Below are 8,146 nucleotides of genomic sequence, written 5' to 3'. Positions count from 1 at the left end.
TTTCCTTATTCTGTAAATTCTTTGATTGGAATATGAATGCTGCTGGAAGTATGAACATTTTCACAGGACAATGATATAAATGGAACTTTAAAACTTTTTTAAGTGTTACAGTGATATTTCGTTATATGTTCCATAATGTCAATAATATTGATTTACCCGCAACATCCGTAATTAATACAAATGTCAATATAACGAAATATCTTTTATGCGATGTTTGTGGTATAATAAAAATCTGTGTTTCGATTACGTTTTTGATACATATTACTCACTTATATGCAATAATGCAGAATAAAAACAATATTAAACGTAATAACTTTTTTGTACGCGTAAAAAAACCAATAGGTCCGTCGGGACTGGAACCCAAAAGTCCTTTCTACATAATACGTCTACTTTACAGCGAACGGACAAAAGAGAATTCGTACACGACCATGGTCCCTTCGATGCTTTTCCGACGTACCGAACACTCATGATCTGACAACATTGCGTACTTTAGACTCGACAACACTGTAGAAGTTAGACTAGTTGAGCTCGAATGGATTTAACGTAGTTCACAAATTTACCGTTCTCATAACGTAGAGGGCAGCAGAAAATCCCTGACTTTTTACACTATCGGTATTTCAGAACATGAGACACGAAGTCCCATAAGATGATAGGTCTATCCTATACCTAGTCGGTGCTATCTATATACATACAAATGTACAGTAGATGCTCGATAATTGTCGGTACGCTAATTGATCACGGGGACCACTCCACGCCAACATATATTTCTCACACACGTGCGCACACCCCACTCTGTCACGTATCACGTTGAACTCGCATACTATTCATTACAGAAAGCGCGGTGTGATTAGAACAATCTAATGGAGATCATATAACTATTACGGCCCTACAATTTTCACTTTTCATGCATGTACTTTCAATGTTACAATTATTTATATTTTATACATCAAGATTAAGCAAAAAGAGTGCAAGAGTAATAAATTAATGATGGTTATAATTAGTTGTTTCTAAGAATCTAGGGCTAAAAAATCAAGACATGTAAATTTTGAAAACTAGACATCGAATACTAACGGTTAAAAATTTGAACAGAATATAGCCACCTTCTTTAAAGTTTCCTCTACAAAATACAGATCTTCGAACACAGTTCTTTTTTATCAGTTATGCCTCGTCTGTGGTGGTGGAAACAGATTATATGTATACAGAACAAAAGATTCTTGCCACTTGTAGCTAAACAGCAGAAAAAACTAACAAGCAGAATCAATTGATTAAAGTGACCAAGCTCGCAGACACACACACACACACACACACACACACACACACACACACACACACACACACACACGCACGCACGCACGCACGCACGCACGCACGCACGCACGCACGCACGCACGCACGCACGCACGCACAAAACAACTTAAAGTAATCGCAACGCAGAAATATACGTTTAAACGAAGGGGATTATCGGAATTGCGTTACCACTCATCGTGTCGTTCACGCACCGAATACCAAGCTATTATTAAGTGTAAACTACAGTAGATATGAACACACTATGTTATAAGTTTATTCAACGAGCATATGTAATGTAATTAAAATTTTATATCATCTTGTAATGCAGAAATAAATCTCAACAGAGATTTTAAATGTTAATAAGGAATGAAATAGAAATATATATGTATATATGAACATGTTACTGTATGAATGTGTATATTGAGAGCAAAATGTAAAGAGTTCGCGATTCAAAACGTGCCTCTTTCTCCAAACTTTTCTCCAAGAATTTTTAATTTTGTTTTAAGTTATTGGAATGTCATTATAATCATATTCTGACGCTTTTATCTAATTATGAAGCTTTAATATCGTGATATAGCAGCAGATAACACATTTTTTAATACACCCACATAATTATACATTAAAGTTTACACGTAATCGTTAAAAGTTTGTTTTGAGCGGGAAAATTTGATGGGCTGTTTTCGCCCTTGAAACCATTTTTTGAGCGATAACAGAAAAATAAGTGTTTAACATTTTTTAATTCTGTACAAATTCATGCTAGTTGGAACGAAACAAATTTTTGCTCTCGAGATGTTCCCTTGTAAGTATAATAATAATTAACAATAATTCATCATTTTACAATAAATTTTGCTCCAATTTTTTATTTATTCTGCGAAAACGATCAAATTTCCGAATGCTCAGTCGTCAACGAAACAGCGAGATGACGTTAACAGCTGCACTGGTTTCGAGGATCGATCGATCGTTTCGCCGGAGATCGGCGAACGTCAAGCGGGCAGCAGAGGGCTGCGCAATCCTTTGTCTAAATTCTTTCCCCCGGCACTCCTCGTGTGTCATTTTAACCGACCTTTTTTTCCTACTTTTCCTTCTTATCATCTCTACACCATTTTTTTTTTTAAAGATTTTACCGCGTGGATAACCGCGAGCTTGCCGCGTGTCCGGGACTGAATCGCGGCGATCGTCGTCGAGGGAAATTCACGGTCGAAGGATATGAAAAACCGGCGCTCAGCTGCCAAACGTGTCACCGTCTGCGACAGTGACGAGGTACACGAAGATTTGGTTGGTTAGCAGCGGTGAGCACAGTTTTACACAATTAATTATTACCAGCACTTTGTTGAATCGACCTGGCCAAATCAAATGGAATTTGAAAAGTCATTTCGTAAGAGTTATAGACGGAAATGTATTTTGTAGCATTGACATTCGTATGCGAATCCTAAGAACCTTTTATTCAATATGATGTTTAGAATATTTGACATTTTTCAAAATATCGACCATTTTATGTATGATTTCCTGGCCACAATGCGGTGGCTACTAGGGTAATCGCACAAATGAATGAACGCTTAAGAGATTTTGTAACTATTAGATGATAATATATGAGTGAACACATGGCATATGAAAATTAAATTTCTGAATATCTATACGTTTTTGTAACGTATACATTTTAATTTGAAAAATTGGAGAAATGTAACCAATGAAATTAACAACAAAACATACAGACTTCACCAGTGAATGATTAATATCAAGTAAATGAATATGTTTAACTAATGACGCGAAGGTGCTTGAATATGAAAAAAGGAATTGAAAAATTATGTTCATTCAATGGTGGGTGTTCATCTACTGGTGCATCCACTCTATGTGATTATGACAAAAACAAATATTTTGATGTACTAGGCTGTGATTTGTGTGTGGAATTATTAAACTGCATGGTAATTCACAGAAGTACTATTCGAACATTTCAGGCTTCAAATATTAAAGAACACAATTGTTTTACTGAAAAGCCGACTAAACATGACTTCCCCTCTTTATAAACTCATCGACGAGAACGAATAAGCTTTCATCGAAGTTAGCAAACTAATTATTAATCCAGGTTAAATATGTTATTTCATTGCCTATACTTGCAAATTCCATATATGCGTCCAATCCAAAGTATAATTGTTAACTTATGAAAATTAATATTCAATTAACTTTTGTACAATCGAATATTTCGCATTAACCATTATCATCCAATTGGAAAAACAGCTGATACATATAGGATAGTTCATTAGAAACAGGCCACTTTAATATCTTATAAAATATTAGTACCTTTATTTAAATTTTCTGATAATTACTGTTCAACAAATTTCCCCTTCTTTTTGTTTTTGTAACCTCCAATTGGCGTTTCGAATCGTAAACCGTTTCTTTCCAGCACGTATTGTTTCTGAAAAAATCAATTATTTATTAATTGCAAATTTTCAACTTTGGAGCTGTGTTGTGTTTTTACAGTAATAGCTAATCAGTTGTTTTTGACACGATATAATTCTCTGGACTCGTCCGAACAAAATGACAGAAATTGTTATTATATTATAGACGTCTAAACATGTTTAAATAATGTTCAAAGTAAAAAGGACACCGAAAACGCACGTGATTTTCTGATAGTAGTTCAGCAAAACGCGCGGCGGCGACAATGGTACTTACTCAATGACGGCAGTAGCATTGCCTGCGCGCGTTTAACACTTCTGTTACGTTGCGTTGCAGGCAAGGCGACCGTCTTCATCGAGTACCACTGTCGCCGTAGCATGTTTTGCTGAACTACTTCGCTTCTCTATTGAAAACAAAACAGATTTTGTAACTTTCCTCGACAGCTTCCTCAGCAGAAAGATCTGCTCTATCGCGTGCTATGACTAGGTTTTCTCCTAGACTCTTACATTTTGAAATAAATTTAAGAATATCAGCGAAAATTGATGCGTTTTTCGGTGTCCTTTTTATTTTGAACATGATTTACGCATATTTAGATGTCTACAATGTAATAACAATTTATATCATTTTGTTCGGACGAGTCCAGAGAATTATATTGTGTCAAAAGAAACTGATTAGCTATTACTGTAAAAACACAACGCAGCTATAAAATTGAACATTTGCAATTTAAAAAAAAATTGATTTTTTCAGAAACTGGATGTGCTGGAAAGAAACGGTTTGCAGGTTCGTATTCAGTTGATAATGGTCTACCAGAAACGCCTATGGAAAAGTGGAAAATTTTCCACTGTAATATTCGGCAAGTGGAATGTAAAAATACTAGTTTTAAGTTTAAGAATCTACCGGTTCAGAAGTTATGCGTATATAAAACCAAGTATTTTTACTGGCCGTAAAGAGATGCACGTGGGATAGGTCTGGGTTAGAAAAGCTAAATTCAAAGGAAAAGCCTTAACAACCCAATATGCTTTTGTACCGTAGCTGACCAGTAGTGTTCAATAGACACACCATTGAAAATCCTCAACATTATATTAAAATAAAGCAAATAACTTGATACAAATTATTATAAATATTACCATATTATAATTATTATAAATTATTTGATTCTGTATGTAAATCAATTTGAAAATGTGTCCGTCGGACATTGCTGAGTTGTTAATAGTTAAGAAAGAAAAACGACTGATTCAAAACAAACTCTTGATTCTGAGGTGGTTTATGTTTAACCTTTATTTGACTACTACACCTAAAGACTTTATACGCGCATAATTTTTGAAGTGATAGATTATCAAACTTAAAACTTGTATGTTTACAGTCCACTCTTGGAATATGTACCCTTACTAGCAATCTCGGCTTCCGCTAGGGGAGAAAGTAGCGTAAGAGAAAGTCCTCCTACCACTTGGTAAATTTATTTCAACTTACTGACACAAATGTTAAATCGAATGTTAATTTGGCGTAAATTTCAGTAACTCCCGATACCAAGTAGTAGGAGGCCCTTACCCTTCGCCACTTTTTCCCCTAACGGAAGCCAACTTTGCACGTCAATGTACTATCATGAGATATTTAAAAACAAATTAATACCTGCTGCCCCACGAAAGTACAGTTTAACCCTACGTTCTCGTTAAAGTACCTACTGTTTATGCTCGCCGTTGTTCCTTATAGGAGACGCGACGACGCCTAGAAAAGGTGATCGTTCCCGCGTGACTCTCCACCGCGACGAGGACCACGGCCGTGTACGTTCTCCACCGCGTCGGCAGTGGACACGAAACACCGCGGTGGAGATCCAGGAGGGAGACCAGGTGGAAAGTTTGGTGTGGCACGAGGGGCACGTCGAGGTACAAAATTTCGGTTTTATAGGATTCCCCGTGCTGCGTCGCTTTCGTCCGCGAAAACATTTGTATTCACCTTGTCCAAGAACGTTATTATAAAATATTCCGCTCCATTATGAATTTATGGCTATGCTCGTGTTCCATACTGACTCCGCGCGGAGCAAGTCGCATACACAGTGGGGGTTCAGTAGGCTTCTAATCTCGGTCTATGGAATGTCGCAATTTAATTCCTTTCCTCTGGTACAGACGGTGGCCAAGATACAACGACCTGGTGATATTATTGTAATGAAAATACTTTCTTCCGTCCAGATATTTTTCATTCTGGGTGGGATAGTCGACTGCAGAGCTGAGTAAAAAGAATTTCTTAACCTTCGCACAGCGGTGCCTGGATCTATACCCGACTTTTTAAAAGCTTTATCTAACTAGGGCTTGGAAACTGTTATGATATTGATTTAGGTTCTTGAAACAGTTATGAAGAACCTTCATTCTGACTAACATATAGAGGGTGTCTCAACTAACTTGATCACCTTGAATAATTACTTAACCTTGAAAATAAAACTTAACGTCATCGTTTATGAAAATTTTGAGGCGTAGAACTTAAATGGTATCAAGGGGCACATTTTATAAAGTACGTCCTTTTTTTGTGGATGGAGGCATTTCAGAGATTTCAAGGTCACTTTGATTGTTTTTAACGGAATGACCTATTTCTTGTAACATACATCGATAGAGTATCAAATTCTGGGTAAAAAAGGGTTGACCTTTATACGTCCTAAATCTAAGAGTTAACGAGATCTTTACAAAATAATTTTTAATACGTTCTTACTATCTGGAAGCTATAGGTACGTGAATCTGGCGTTAGGGGTCCAAACGGATCCAAGCACCGTTGCTGTACAAACATTTAAAACGTCCGGCTTCCGAGAGTTAACACGTTGGCTGCCATGTGACTTGCCGGCGGATCCACCCCCTCTTCTAGTATTTTGTTGATGAGAAAATTACAGTATTAAATAACTAGTTTTTACAGATGATTTTAAGATTTCCTTTAATTTGATTGAAGAATAGAGTAATGAAGATGAATTTTTGTTGTTATACCATGGTTTGATATGTTGGCACATGGGGAAGGACAAGTGAATGTCAGATCCAGCAGCCAACATCTTAAATGGTAAATAGTCTATTTTATTTTACATCCTGCGTATAAATGTAAAAATAAAATAGTTTATTGGTTGTATTAATTTCTGAACTAGTATTTAAAATAGTATTTTATTTGAGCGATATTGAAAATAGCATGGCTTTATTTTGAACTATTTTATTTATTTAAATTTATTTGTAAACGTTCAAATAATTTTACTGAAAATAGTGATGAATAGTCAATACGATTCTGGGTATACATGTTATTCTTATCTCTTGTTATATATCATTTTATGATTTGAAGTTGAAGTGGATACATACATTTAAAATGCAAGCTTGAAGTATTTCAGTTCATACTTCAGGTTATTAAAATATCTTCTTTTTGAAATTTCGTTTCCTATTTAAAATATTATTTGATTTAAAAATAGTTTCCAATATATTTTTACTCGGAATTTTACACAGCTCTGCTCGACTATGGACGTCGGCCCACCAAGAGTGCATGTACGATGCAACGTGTTTAGATGAAGTTATTGACATTTTATTAAAACTTAAATGAAAACTACAGATGTTTTATTTACGTCAATGTTTAACATTCAAATTTACAATCTACAAATAATATTTTGCATGTGTTGTCGAATTATACAGATATGCGAGGAAAATTATATTTTTAATGTAAACTATTTTCTCGTACAGTTAACAAAGTAATGAATTACAAATTATTAAATCATGCCTGTTCATGTACAAAATAGGTTTCTAGAGACTTATTTACACAAACTGGAATCAAACAAAATGTTATAATTCTATTTAGAGGAGTGTATTAAACCTTTTACTATACTGAATTTTAGACACTCATATACGCTATAAATGTATAAAACCCACAGTTTTAGCATAAGTGCTTTGTAATTAATTTAAGCGTGTTCATATTTAGGTCACTTTTTACTTTAAAAATATTAACCTAAATATATTTGTAGATGAGAAATGTAATCGTAACTGTGTGTGTAGGAAACACTTATAAGTTTACAAATCATAGGAAATATTTGTAAAATTGTTATATTTACAGTCTGGTCTCACACATATATCATCAAGTACTATTGAACAAATAATATTACACATGTTGAAAAGCTCAAAGGATTAACATTTTACGTGTACAGTAAATCCTCGATAAGTGTTCGAAGACTCCTCGGTACTGACACGGAGAGGTTCTCAGCTCTAACGCTGATTTCGTAATGAGGTTTAGCGCAGAGGAAGAGCTTGGAATTTTGAAAACAATGGTATTTGTTTCAGCTACATATTGTCATTAGTTTATGAAATATTTAATGTTCAGTGACGGAAAGCCTCGAACACTCATCCAAGATTTACTGTATGTACCACTGGTTAAATGTTCAACGTGTCGGATGACTAGTATATATTTTAGTAATATTCATAGTGTGATTGTAAATATTATATTTAAACGCAGGAAAATA

This window comes from Dufourea novaeangliae, unplaced genomic scaffold (assembly GCF_001272555.1).
Source record: "Dufourea novaeangliae isolate 0120121106 unplaced genomic scaffold, ASM127255v1 scaffold108, whole genome shotgun sequence".
Lineage (NCBI taxonomy): Eukaryota > Metazoa > Arthropoda > Insecta > Hymenoptera > Halictidae > Dufourea > Dufourea novaeangliae.
Note: the sequence above shows the minus strand (reverse complement) of the source record.